Here is a 14960-nt window from a genome sequence, read left to right on the forward strand (position 1 = left end):
GCTTTGATCAGTGTGTGGTAGCCTGCCTCTATCACAAGGGAATAAAAGCCTCAATCTGGAGGCCATGGCCATCTTAGTCTCAAGCTCTTGACCGGGACCTGCTATCTTTTGGTGCTTCCTCTCCTCTTAGGCCAGAGTAGGTAGTGTAGGACTTCTGAACTCTGCTCCAGGCCATGTGATCTCTTGGAGACAATGTGGAATTGGGGCTTTTCTGCTTTGCTCCAATTTGTTTTAAATATTGCAAGGTCAATAATCTTCTAATATTTAATATACTTTAATAATAAATACTATTGGGTACAATAGCCATTATTATATAAATAGCCATTGGTTTATAAGTAGACAATAATTTAGAAAACCCAGCTTAGTACCCAATAATTTAAAAAACACAAGTCACCAACAGAAAACAATAGGAAGGGTTTCTCTCTTTTTGCTCCTTTAAACTTGGAGTCCAAGGAGCAATTTAAAGACACCACTGAAAAGCATCAAAGTGGACCCTAAATCTTCTCTCCCTGCTCCCTACCTTAAACCAGCTCCACCACTAAGGAAGTGCAAGTTTATATCTAAGATAAAGAATACCCAGCACTCAATCTCTGCTGACCAGGAGTCTATGGAAAGCCACCAGTCATGCCAATGACAATGGTCTGTGCACACAGTCTAGCATTAAGAAGAGAACAGACTGTCACTTTTGAGTCACTTTTGAGCCTTCTCTAAATTACTGGCCTTTGTTTATAAAAAAGGGAGATGCTGGAGTAGGACTAAGGTGGGAACAAGGGGTAGGAGAACTCAGATTCGATCCCTGACCTCTATGTTTTAGCTCTGGGTAAGTATATGAAGGCTTTCACCATTATACCAACTCTCAATCAAGGAAAATATTGACTATAAAATCCAGGAAGATCCAAGTACCCTCTAGCTGTATAAATCTCATACAATCACAGGACAAATTTTCTTCTGCCCTCCCCCCATGCAAGTTTCCTTGAAGCAAGTTGATTCTAAAGGAGTTAGTCGTTGATAAACTATTAGCTCTCCAACTAAAGAATGGTTTGGTTTTAACCAACCTTTAATTTCAGGAATATTTGCTCCAGTCAGTCAAGTATCCTTCAGGGCTCTTGTATAAATTAAAATGACTTATTTCTTTCATAATATTCTGATTTTATTTCTCAAAAGAGGCACTAAAATATTTCCCTAATTACTTGTAATCCTAGGGATCTTATCCTGGGGTAATATTAATATACTAATTATATAGGAGGACCAAACTTATTTCATAGGCATAGGGTATTTCAAATGATGAAGTTGCCTCCACCAATGTAGAGCTGAACCTTCTGCAATATAGAATCATAGAGGGTTCCCTGAGGCACTAGAAAGTTTAAGGGATTTGCCCAAGGTCACATAGCCAGTAGATGTTAGATACATGGATTGAACCCATGTGTTTCCAAGTAGCTTGAATAGAGCGCTTGACATTGAGTCAGGAAGATCCACATTCAAATTTGGCCTCAGATACTTTCTAGCTGTGTAAACCTGTCTGCCTCAGTCTCCCAATTTGAAAAATCAGGATCCAAATCGTACCAGTCTCACAGGGTTATTGTGAGGAGCAAATGAAATAAAGCATGAAAAGTTTTTTACATGTACTATATAAATGCTACCTATTAGTATTATTTCTAAACAGATAATTTCAACATGTTGCCTCTTGGTGAGAATGAAAGATATTTGTATAGCAATTTAAGGTCTGCCAAGTGCTTTACAAACATTAGCACAAATGATTAGTGAGAAACCTTTAAGGAAGAACTTGCAATTAGAAAATATGAATTCTGCTAACATTAATTTTCCCCCGAGAACAAATACTTAAACTTACTAAGGTGTTCCTTTTAGAACGTTATCACCAGAAGAAAAGAAAACATAAAGAAGCAAAGAAAAGCTGGGTAGCTTTGAAAACAAAGTGTAATATTTATTATAAAAGTTTTCTTGAAATGGAAATTTGTTTTATATTGAATCTTTTCTTATATTCTGCTGTATACATGTCATTTTTTTCTATTCTCATTTTGTATTTAAGTTTATAACGAATATAACAATTACCAAAAAAAAGAGAAAAAAACTTTTATCACCTGTCTTTGACACTTACTATTAGTTTATCATTTTAAGGAAGAAAGTATGTTTGTGTGATTGGCAACTTAGAGACTGAATTCTCATGAAAAATGCACATTTTATGAAAAATATTTTTTAAAAAGTAAGTTTTCAAAATCATTATAAGAAGATGCATCATAATCATATCTCATAAGATGCCTTAAGCAAAGTGTTAATGGGAGGATCAAATGAGACAACAAAGATAACAAACACCTGCAAATGCCAATACCTAGAGTGCTAACACCTGTAAAGCCTCTGGTCATGGTAAAGGAAACTGCAAACACCAACTACTGTTATTATTAGTCATTAAAAGCATGCCTAAGCTTTTATCCCACTTGGTAATACCCAGGTTGAATTGAACAGGCTATACATGTTATGTTGATCAATCGCATTTATTGCTTCTAACCTAGCTTCTAATATTATCCACTTTTAATCCAAGATAAAAACCTTTGCCACCAAACTAATTCGAATTTAATTTAGAACCTCACTTCAATTTTAATCATTTTGTTCCTTTTTCTCCCACCATCTTCTTCAAACTGTTTTTTTCTAAGAACCTCATTACCCAAGCTCTCAGAAGTCTTTCTATTAAAAATAGCTCAAGGTCAGATACTCTGCCCCTTTTCTTCTTCTTTTTTTTTTTTTCCAAAATGACAAATCTAAAATGTGAATTAAAAAAGACACATGTGCCTGGACAGAACCTATGTAAGTATTATTTCCTGAATCAGAGGATTTTCATTCTGTCCATTCTGTCTTACCTTTGGCATACAGCAGGAAGCTTATTCCTCTGTCTGATTACCCCATGACCTCATCAGGGTCATAGGACCAGGGTAAGAAAAAAGAGCAGAAAAAAATGTTTCATTAGTCCTTAACATAGTATCTACAACATTAATAGCAAGGATTATTTTGTGGTCAATCTATTATAATCCCATCACATCCTGCCAGTACCCACTAACCGTAATGCCCACCATCAGAAAACAAAGTTTCTAAATTTATAAGTACTTAGAAATTTTGTACAAGTTTTTGATAATTATTTCTGCAGTACTCCAACTTTACCCAATTCCACATCAGTTTTTTTTTATCTCTATTAGACAATTAGGGAGTAATAATCTATTTATTCCCCAGATGTATGAGTCCAGTTCAATGTTTCTCAGCTTATGCAATACCATGGAGTGGGGAAAATACTTAGATTCTCTACTGAAGACAATGGAATACAGGAGTACCTGGGGGGAAAAGATAAAGGGGGAGGGCAGGATGTAAAGAAAAAGAAGAGAAGGCAAAGGCAAGCATGTTGTTATTGTTGTTCTAATTATTGTGTTTTGTTAAGAAGTAAGGATCTTTGGTTGTAAAAGTTTTGCAGGCTAAAATAAATTTTGCCTGTGAGGCATTGGTTGGGAAAACACTGTGAATTCCAAGGATTCTCAGTATCTGGTGACTTGTTAATCCCTGTCATTGACTAATTTTACAGAGTTCTCTGTTTTATCCCCAGAGACCTATATTTTTTATTCTTTTTTTCTTATTTTTTGTGGAGCAATGAGGATTGAGTGACTTGCCCAGGGTCACACAGCTACTAAGTGTCAAATTTCTGAGGCCAGATTTGAACTTAGGTCCTCCTGAATCTAGGGCTGGTGCTTTATGCACTGCACCACCTAGCTTCCCCAGAGACCTATATTTTAGTAGGTAAATTTTAAATTAATTTTAAGATAAAAAAGGTGATATCCCTCAAGATAATTTGAGATAATCAATGATGGGTCACCAAACTGTCAAACCTAGGCTCATAAATAGCACTTTAGAGTTAAAGTGCTCACAGTTCCATAGCATTTTAAGGTTTGTAGAAAGTTTACAAATGCAGTGATAATTATAATTCTTTATAGCTTTAGAGTTTGTAAAGTGCTTCTAGGGTTTATCTCATGTTATCTGCACAACAATTCAGTGAAGTAGGTGCTATAATTATTCTCATTTTACCAATGAAGAAACTGAGACAAAGAGAGGTTTAAGTGCCTTGCCCAGAATCACATAGATAGTAAGTATTTGAGGCTTAATTTGAACTCAGATCTTCCTGACTAGGAACTAACTAGTCAGATCTGACTAGGTCTAGCACTCTATCCATTTTGCCACCTAGAAGCAACTTAGAGAATATCTAATCCAGGTCTTTCCTTTTACAAATGTGATGCCTGAAATCCAGAGTTCATGTCTTGCCCATGGTGATTTAGTTAATAAACAGTGGCAAGGCAGGAGTCAAACTCGAGTTTTCTGACTCCAGATACAGAAGATTTTGGTCTGCTATGCCAAGTTCATAGATTGAGAGGTGGGAAGAGACTTAATGACACAGTAAATATTTATGGAATTGAATTTTGGTCTTAGCCATCCCCAACTGGATCAAGGGAGAATATATTTATTTAGAACTGGAATGAACCATAGAAGTTATGAAATCTAACTGCTTCATTCTGCAGATGAGAAAAGTGATTACCAGTGACTTGCACCATTCAACTACTAAGTGCCTAAGGTGGGATTTGAACCCACATATTCCTGATTCCAAGGCTAGTGCTCTAACCTCAACCCCTTGATCTGATTAATTTCAAGTCAGCCACAATTGTCTGTCCTACCTGGGAGAAGTGGGGAGTGTCTTGATAGGGAAGGAAGTCTGTAGTCAGATATTCCCAGCCTTGAAAATCTGACAGCATGAATTCCTATGGGTGACTTGTCAACAAGAGTTCCCAATAGTAATTCCCCAGATTCTCCAACATAAACTGAAAAGAATGGGAACTCCTACCTTGGGCTGTCCCAGAAAAAGGGCTGAGGATAACTCATCTAATGAATATAAAATGATCCAAGTTTCTCTTTTCCTTTTTCTTGGTTCTTTCATATATAATATATATATATATATATATATATATATATATATATATATATATATATATACAAATACATATGTATATATATAAAATTTTGTTTTTTGCAGGGCAGTGAGGGTTAAATGACTTGCCCAGGGTCACATGGCTAATAAGTGTCAAGTGTCTGAGGTCAGATTTGAGCTCAGGTCCTCCTGAATCCAGGGTTGGCACTTTATCTATTGTGCTACCTAACTACTCCATATTAAAATATTTTAATTAGGTTTTAATTCCCCTCTCTTGCAGCATTTCTCTGCACAGGCTACAGAAATGAGAACCTGGCCCAACCAACTCCCCCACTCTTCTCATGGAGCCCAGCTTACCTATGTGTTGTTTGGCTCCAAAGGAAAAAGCCCAGTCCTGTAGCTGGGAAACTACATTACTGCTATCAAGGTCTTAACAACAACCAGAGAAATTACACAGTGGGTCCTTATTTCTTTGGTCCCCACCTGAGGACACAAAGAGTCCCTAGGAGATATTTTTGGACAAATTCACTTCCTCTTAGGCCTCAGTTTTCTTACCTGTAGAGTTAGAGAGTTAGACTACATGACCTCTGAGGTCTCTTCCAGCTCTATATGAATGATCTTAGGAGCTGAATGACTGGTATACAATTGCTACTTGGAGGAAGCTCCTTTCAAATCAGAGGGGAAGTTGCTTCCTTCTTCCAATACAACTTCCGGAGGCATCCTCACTTCGCCATTGTTTCAAACTTTTTCTTAATCAAAAGATCACAAAAGCGAGGGTTACAATGTGACCATGATAGATAGTAGATAGATAGATAGATAGATAGATAGATAGATAGATAGATAGATAGATAGATGATAGATAGATAGATAGATAGATAGATAGATAGATAGATAGATAGATAGATAGATAGATAGGGATGGATATGATAGCATATGGATATGTGTTCTCAAATCAATCCAGTCTGAATTGTGCAATTCCTTATATAGATTTAGACACTTTCCCACCCAACAACAACAAAAGATGGTGAGGGGAGAGGGGAATGGGAGGAGAGGGCATGGAGAAGGCAATGGAAAGAGTGCTAAACTTGACAGTCCTTGGGTCCTTAGTTTAAATCCCACCTGTCAATTCCTAGCAAGTATCTATTGGAAGTCAGTTAACTTTTGTGGGCCTCAATTTCCTCACCTGTATAAATGAAGGAATTGGATTAGATATCTTCTGTCGTCCATTTTAGTTTCTAGATCTAAAATGCTATGATACTAAAAGAAAAAATGGGGGTAGGGAAAGCAGGGATTGTTCTTCATTTAAGGAGAGGAGTTTATGACATAATTATAAAGCCTTTCTGTCTTTTGTATTAGGAAATTCCTCAATGTTGCTGATCATATGCACTATTACTTCTCTGATGCAGGTTTCACAAATTCTTGCAAGAATTTTTTGAAGCTTAGGTTTGAGGAAAAAGGCTAGCTTCCTTCTTACCTGCCCAAACCATTTATAATATATTAGTGAAATTGTCCGAATGATAATTTTTTGTTTTTTTTAAAGCTTCCATTGTGCTTTTAAAATGTTGAAAAAACAACTATAGTAATACAACTTTTCTAAACATAAGCATATTCTAAGAAGGAGCAAAGGACCAGGAGTCACTGAATGGAATGTAGACTTAAGTATGACCAGGCCACTAATAGGCTGTGAATAAGAATCATTTTGGCCTAAGGGTCCTTAGCTGTAAATGGTGAAGGGAGAGGCTAGATGACTTCTGCAAAAGGGTCCCTTCTAGATGTAAAACTGAATTCTATGTTGCACATAATCAGTCACTGCTCAAGAGGGAGAGAGAGGTAGAGCTAGCTTGCTAGAAAGGCATTGTTTTGGGGTTTGCTACTGACTGATCTCCCTCCTAAGGGACTCATTCCTGATTACCCCATTCCCCCTCTACCAGCACAGGAAGCAAAGAGGCTTCCTGGAGGAATAAAAGACAAAACAAATGTTAAGGGCTAAAATTCTAGCTAACTGTGTAAAATATCTAATGAGTGGTCGCCAATAAATTATAAGCTTTAGCAAGAGTTTGAATTTTAAGCATTTATTAAGGAGAATAAGAGTTTGGTAAGAGAGAAGAAAAGGCCTAGATTCCTATCTATTAAAGGGAGAGCACATTTCTAGCTCCCCTCTCCACCAGCGTCTCAGGAAAGAGCCCAGAGAGCGAGCACCCAGTGTCTTCCTTTCCTCCCCCACTAGCCCGTGTCACTTCCTGACGACAAAGAAAAGACTCCTGGTCTTGCCCTCAAAGACCTTCGCTTCATGGGCGGAACTCTTCTACAGTAAGTATCCAGCAGGTGGCGTCATTCCAATCGTTACACAAACAAACAAAAACCAAAACAAAACACTGCACTTGGGAGTTCCATTCTCTGTAGTTTTCCCACCCATTCCGTTTTCTTACACACAAAAAAGGGGGGTAGTCAACCTGATGCAGTGGAAAGTGGGCTGAATTTGAGATTCAGACAAGCTAGATGTGTCTCAACTGTGGGAACATGGGCAAGTCATGTGACTCCTCTGGGCCTCAGTTTCCCCATCTGAAAATTGAAGAGAGAATATACTTCATAAAGTGTATTTGAAGAATGAAATCAGATAACAAATGACAAGCCCTTTGCAAGTTTTTATAGGCATTACCTATAGTCAGCTATTACTATTATTGTCATAATAAGGAAGTACAGTGGTCAGACCACTGGGGCTTAGAGTCAGAATCACAGATTTCAGGGCTAGTAGGGACTTCAGAGGCCATTCAGGCTAACTAAGACTTGCCTACAAAGAATCCTCTACACCATCTCCAATAAGTATTCAGGTAGCTTGTACTTAAAGGCCCACAGGGATTGGTTGCAGGGAGAGATAACAGTGCTCATCCTACCTCTGATATTTATTGATTGGGCAACCATAGGCACACGATTTCACCTCTTACACCTTGTTCTTTTAAAAATTTATTTATTTATAAAATGGATATAAAGAAATCAGAAAGACAATGTCAGAACTGTTTGTGAAGATCAAATAAATTATTTTAAATATTTTATAAAACTCAAATTGGGGCAGTGGAACATATTCACAGCTAAACTCCACACCCCATCCCCAGACATTTAGTGGTTCCATGGCCCTATGCAAGTCTGTTAAACTGCTCTTAGACTCAGTTTCCTCATGTGAAAAATGAAGGGGTTGGCCTTCACAATATCTGAGGGACCTTCTGGCTTTAAAGAATCAGCTATGGTCTAAGCATGTCCTCACAGGCATAGTGGGATGACTATTTTCAGGATAACTAAAGCTAAAATTCAATCAATCACCATTCATGAAGTGCCTACCAGGTAGCAGGCACTGTCCTAGGTGCTAGGAAGCTTTAGGAACTGATACCACTAGTTAACCTATTCAAGGATGATAGCTACAGAAAGACAGTCTAAGCCTGTGCCTGAGCAGGTGAAGATGGAGGTTTGGGCAAATATCTGACTCATTCAGGCCTTAGTTCTTGCCTTTTTTTCAACTTATCTAGGCAATTTAGAATCCCGCGTGTATGGGAGGGGCTTAAGATGGCTACAAAGAAACCTCGACAGAACAGATCGGGTTTATCGGTGCAGGAAATACACTGGGGGAAGACCGAGCAAGTGGGAATTCCCCTTTCCCCACTTCTTTGGGTCTCCTGGAGCTCACAGCATCTCTGGCAGCCAAGCAGCATGGAAATGCCTAGGCAATCAGATGTAAGGAAACCACTTTCAGGGGCTCTCACCGAGATGGAGGGAGGGCAACCACGGAATTCCTCTTAGAAGGCCTAGAGGATGTGGCTTCCTCTGCCATAAGGGCCAGGGGCATGCTGGCACTGAAGAGGAGGAGAGGTTTCCCCAGCCCTGGGAACTGGGAATGAGAGTGCACTCACAGGGGTCAGCCTGCAGAGCTCTGAAAGCAAACCCAACCGCGGAGAGGTGTGAGGTGCATTCAGTAGCCTCCACCCTACCCCCGCCTCGTGGCCACCCATCATTCCTCACCTACATGAAAAAAGCCTCTCAACACCTAGGTAGCCGGGCGGTGGGGGAGGGAGGGAGGTGAGCCTCCCTGGGGCAGCCCTGCCCCTCCAGGGGGGTGCTCCTCCTCCTGTTCTGGGGAAGGGAGGGTTAAGCCCGGTGTTTCCCCGCCCAGGGGAGCCCAGCTTCAGGCTGCAGCTCGGGAACCTGAGCCCCGGCGGGGCCCCTAGCAGAGGGGGGCAGGTGGTAGACTAGGCGGGCAGCAGCAGGAGGAGGAGGGGAGCCTAAGGCTTTTCCTGCTGCAGCCTGGGCCACCGCCTGGTGCTATTCGTGCATTTTGTTCCAAGGTAGCCAGAGGCGGAGGAGGGGGAGGGGGACGAGGAGGAGAGAAAGAGGAGGAAGAGGTGGAAAAGGAGGAAGAGGAGGAAGAAGAGGAGGAAGAGGAGGAAGAGGAGGAAGAGGAGAAAGAGGAGGGGGAGGAGACCCGGACCGCGCCTTTTCCAATCTCAACCTGCAGCATTTCTTCCCAGCTCCCGCTAGCAACCTGCTACTAGCGGGCGACAAAGTGGAGAGGTCCCCAGAAAAGCCCTGCCTCCCTCCCCCCAGTCTTGGAGGAACTGCTTGCCTAGCCATTCTCTCTCTCTCTCTCTCTCTCTCTCTCTCTCTCTCTCTCTCTCTCTCTCTCTCTCTCTCTCTCTCTCTCTCTCTCTCTCTTTCTCTTTCTCTCTCTCTCTCTTTCCTCTTGGCCATCCCACCCTTTGCCCCCGGGCTCATATCCCTGCTTCCGCTAGCCCCTCTCTCCACTCCAGAATGCAGATCAGCCCCAGCCCCAGAAAGTGGGCAGCAAACATAGCAGACGAGCTGCCCTCTCCGGAAACATGCTAGGGATCGCTTTTCCATCCTGGAAGCTTCCCCTTTTGCTTTTCCTTCTCCCTCTCCCTCCACCCAGGTGTGATTCTCCTTTGGAGGGATGTGGAGGGTGGGGAGGGAGGACGATGACGGTGTGCCGTATCTAGCCGCAGCCCATTCCCTAGCCCACCACCCACAGAGTCTCGGATTCTGCCCCCTCCCCGCCCCGAGCCCCGCCCCGGGTGCTAGAGAACTTCCTACCCCCACCCAGCCTTATCCTCATCCTAGAAGCTCGGAACTCCGCGTTTCCTTCTTCTCTGTCTGCAGCGCTGGGCAAAGCACCTGGAGCACGGGGCGGGGAACTGTGCCTGGGAGCCCTGACCAGAACCGTGGGTGGGTGGCTGGGTAGGGGGATTGGGAGAATAGGAAACGAGCTGGGAAGATGCACAGAGTGTGGAAGTCGGAGCTCTCCAGGATTTGGGGTGTTTCAACAAGGCTTGTTTCTATGTATAATCACCCCACGCACTCACACCATCTCCACCTCTAACACCACAAGCATCATCCCCACCTCTCCTCCTATTGCTGCGGGGTGATTTCCCCCCTTAAAACAGAAGGCGTTATCACCTCTCTCTGCTTTCTTGGGGTCTAAAATTCAATTACTCTTAATTCCTCTATTCTTTGCTTTACAGTCCCCTTCCTCCAGCCACTTACACACACACACACACACACACACACACACACACACACACACACACGCCGGCACACTTCTTACTCTACTCCCTTCCCCCTCCCCCCCCCCATACGAAGCGCCCCAGATCTCCCCCGTCCCCTGGCACCGGTAAGCATCTTTCCTTAGGCTGCCACCCAAAGCTTGCCCAAGCCCGCTTGCGTCCCGCCCAGCCTTAACCTCTCCAAACCCGAAGCACTTACTTACCCCACCCCCCCTGATTTGTATTCTCGCAATTGCTGGTGCACACATCAGCCCTGGTCCAGGCTCAGAGACTCATCCGGCCGGCCGCTACAACTTGGCTAACCAATAGATGTCGGGGAGGGGGGGGGGGGGGTTGGACTTCCCTTGGCCCAGCCCCCCATGCCGGGTCCTGGCGGATTTCAGCCGAGGGGCTGCTTCCCAATTCCTGGCCACCTCCTTTTTCCCTCCCCCCTCCTTCCCTCTCTCCTTCCATTCTCTCCCCCTCGGCCCCACCTCTCGGATTCTATTTTCTCTTCAGTATTATTTTGTTTTGCTCAGTCCCAAATGCAGACCTCGAGAGGCCCTGCGGAGTTGAGGCTCCCCGCACTACACAAGCCGAAAGGGAGGGCTGCCTGCTGCCTGGGGGATGGGGGAGGGGACCACAGCGAAACTCACCAGGTAACTTACAAGGAGAGGGCCCACAACACCCGCAGCTTAGCCCAAAAGTTCAGGGAGTTCGCCCTGCCCCCTCACAGCCTCCCCAGTGAGCTCGCCCCGCTCCACTCCCCGCCCCCCTTCCCCGCCATGCCCAAGCCCGAATCCATCTAGGAGACGTTGAGAGAACGCCAGCCGCACTTGGCCATCCTTCTCCGCAGGATGGCGAGCCCACAGTGGGGGCGCCCGCGAGGAGTCGGGCCGGGCGCAATGAAAAGCAACAGGCGGCTGGATCTTACCTTGCGCCAGCACGGTGCCAGGCTAGCTGCTCCATCGGAGCGGCGCCTTGGGGAGGAGGAGGGGAGGAGGGCGCGCTGGGGGTTACAAGGGAGGGGTGTGTGTGTGTGTGTGTGTGTGTGTGTGTGTGTGTGTGTGTGTGTGTGTGTGTGTGTGTGTTGCGCCTGTGCGCCTGTGTGTCTGTGAATGCGTGGACGTATGTGTGCGTGTGTGCAAGAGGTGGGGGGTGCGCGCGTGCAATGGCTGCTGCCCGCCAGCCAGCCAGTCCACTGCGCCCAGGCTAGGCAGCTGGGGTTCTGGTGCCGCCGCTCTCCTCTCCTCTTTCCTCTCCTCTCTTCCCTCCGCCGCCGCGGCCGAGGGCCGGCAAGAAGTGCTAGAACCGCAGGAGCATCTCGGCTGGCTGCGGAGCTGGGAGGAGGCTCCCGGGATCGTTCCCTCCAGCTGCCGCCGGCTCCCCGAGCGCGCTCTGCCGCCTCCTCGGTCCTGTCGCTTGTGTTACTGCTGCTGCTGCCGCTGCTGCTGTTGCTGCTGCCGCTGCTGCTGCAGAGTCCCGACCCAGAGAGACGAGTAGAAGGAGGAGACAAAGACAGAGGAGAGGGTAGCTTTTCTCAATTAGATGCTCTCCTCTCAATCACTGGAGTGTGCCTCTTCAAACCTGGGGCAGGAATTGAAGGGAGAAGGGGGTTAGGGAGGACTATAGAGTCATTCTTGCTTTGGGTTGAGTTTTCTACGCCCATTTCCGTGGTTGGGGGTGGTGGTGGTGGTGGCGGTAATGGGAAGGCGGTGGAAATTCTTTTGGAAGAGAAGATGAAAGTGAGAAAACTGCCCGAAGGCTATTAGGTCTCTCCATTCCCTCTTTGCTCCCCCATTTTCTATTTTAAAGGAAGAAGGCAATGGAGAGCAATGACCTATGAACGAGAGCCGGTCGTCCAATATTTGCCACCCCCTAATGTACCTGCAATTTCTCCCTTAGAGCAAGGGGTGGGGGCACCGAATGTGCTCCCTCTCCACCTTTCCCCCTGTGTGGAAGCACTATTACAATCAGCTTGTCAGAATCACAATCATAATAATAATGACAATAAATATTTATGTAGTGCTCTAAGGTTTGCAAACCGATTTATGTTAACGAATTTGAAAGAAGAGGGAAAAGGGAAATGGGGAAATGAGGTATTGTGTGTGAGGGAGGAACGTGTGTTTTGGATCCAGTCCAGGCTCTAGCCTGGATTGACTCTTGAGGTTCACAATAGTCCAGCAGCATCTCTAAAGCACAAAGTTTGGGCTTTCAGTTGATTGCTCATCTAACTCACTTACCTTATTAAGCCTAGTGACTAATCCCATCTTCTCTAAGATAACCACCAGCTACAGCTAGAGTCAGATGAAATGTAGCCTGAGGCTCCACGCCCACCCCCTTAAAAATGAATTCTCTTTTTAAACTTTAAAGGCAAAGATAAATGATTGGTCACTGTGTTATTGCCATTTCTTGTGTTGAATTATAAAGGCTCTATTAAAAAACAAAACAAACAACAACAAACCAGCTTATTTCCTACCTCCAAGGACAAGTAGCTGAACAGAACTAGGATCTTGGGCATAACTTTGATCAGTCATTGGTAAAAAATGATGTCATCTTTTTCATGACCCAACTTCTAGTGCCTCCTTCCCCACTAATATATTGTTTCTATAGACTTATACATACATGCTTGTCCTCCCTGATAGAATGTCAGCTCCCTGAAAGCAGGGGATGTTTTATTGTTGCCTATATCCCCAGCACATAGTACAGTGCCTAGCACATGGTTTTATTGTTTATTGGTGGTGGTCCATTCAAAGTCCTTCCATTCTCATTTAGCTATCCAATGTGAAGTCCAAACCACCTCTGTAGTTTCATAAGGTCTCCTGGAGTATATGGGACTTATTCTTTCTGCTTCTCCTTGCCTCTAATCATTTGCCTGGACATTAATGCTTAATGTCCAGAACTACCATAAAGGAGAAATGTTGAAAACATACATAAAATAAAGGCTATATATTAAGCAGCCAAGCACCTAATGCAAAGCCATTCCAGGTGGAGAGGGACCAAAACTCTTATCACTTGGTGACCTATGTCAAGCACAGTACAACTCGGCCAAGTTGCCCTTTCTTTAGAATAAGACTCTCTTCTTCTGGATAAGTCTCTAAGTCCTTTTAGAAGTTTCATTGCAGAGAGGCAAAGGAGTTTGTGGAGTAGTTTAGTGAAATATTTTAAATCTCCAATTTTCTTCTGTTTCTGCTTCCTATAAATGGCAGAGTTGAGTACTTGTCAGGGATGTTGAGGGGGTGATTCCTGCATTGATTGGAAGCCTGTTGGCTTAGGAATCAAAGGGCTAGAGTTCAAATCTTACCTTTGTAACTTACCTGTGTGACCTTGGGCAAGTTACCTGATGTCTCTTCATCTTGGTTTCTTTATTTATAAATGAGGGGATTGGACTACATGACCTCTAATGTCCCTTCCAGCTCAAAAGCTTTGAGGCAATAACCTTGAAGCTCCTTCCCAACTCTTAGATTTTATGGTTTAATGATGGGATTAGGACTATTGACATTGGAAAGCCTTGGACTTGGTGTTTAATTACCATAGCTGGATCAGGAAATTATTCCCCCAATGTGTGATATACATTGGTTGTCATCCATAGCATTAGACACTCAAAATGAGTAAGGAAAGGGGAAAGTGGGTTAGTTTCTCTCTTCCCATCAATCATTCAATCACCAAGCATTTATTAAGTACCTACTACATGCCAAGCACAATGCTAGGCACCCATCCAAATCTAGATTAGTTTTGTAGCAGCCAGAGGCCACGGCAACCTCAAAACCATATGTTAATATGAATAGCTGGGCTCCATTCCCTTCCTAGTGTTCAAATCCAATAAAGAAGAGGAAGAAGGAGGAAACAAGAGCTATATTTGGCACATTTTGATTAGTGGGATCATGAAGGCAGCTTAGCACTGAAAAGACCACAGAGGCAAGATGACCTTCACATAGCAGTGTTCCCTTGGGGTCAGAGGTGAAGTCACTTTAATTAAATAGGGAATCTTGTCTGTGTACATTGCATATGTCCTGTAAATACAGTAGAAGATTGCATTACCTGGTCCTTTAAAAGGTGCTTTTCAAAAGTACTTAAAGAACTGATTGAATATTTTTCCCCATAAAGCAAATTCCTCCATATTGAATTATTTTCCTATGAACTTCTATTATAAAATTGGAGTATTGTCCCCCTAGAGAAAAAAGAAATTTGGCCCCAAACTCAGTTACAAGATCATAGTTTTATGTTTAGATGTGACCTTAGAACTTAATCTTCCTCATTTTGCAGATGAAGAAACTGAGGCCCAGAAACATTCAGTGACTTGGCCAAGGTAACATAGGAATGCACCAGGTTTTTTTTAAATTCATTGTTGAAAGAATGATGATTTTGTAATAAAATATTAATTAGAGTATTCAAAATGTCATGAAACATGAATGCAAAGTAGCTAGTTATTTTTATGGCTT

General features: G+C 43.5%; 1 protein-coding gene across 3 annotated transcripts in view; it reads right to left on the reverse strand.

The window, feature by feature from the left end:
* The window catches only part of LRRC3B (leucine rich repeat containing 3B), a 108324-nt gene extending 96739 nt beyond the window's left edge, over nt 1-11585 (reverse strand). The window contains exon 1 of one of the 3 annotated variants that reach the window (XM_043967773.1): nt 11453-11585. The gene's annotated coding sequence lies outside the window, so the exon portion shown is untranslated. Of the gene's footprint in view, nt 1-10742; nt 10840-11174; nt 11196-11452 lie in introns of those variants that run through there. The other 2 variants (XM_043967775.1, XM_043967774.1) reach the window with 2 other exon arrangements.
* Nucleotides 11586-14960: the final 3375 nt, after the last annotated feature.

Source organism: Dromiciops gliroides, chromosome 5, assembly GCF_019393635.1.
Source record: "Dromiciops gliroides isolate mDroGli1 chromosome 5, mDroGli1.pri, whole genome shotgun sequence".
NCBI classification, from domain to species: domain Eukaryota; kingdom Metazoa; phylum Chordata; class Mammalia; order Microbiotheria; family Microbiotheriidae; genus Dromiciops; species Dromiciops gliroides.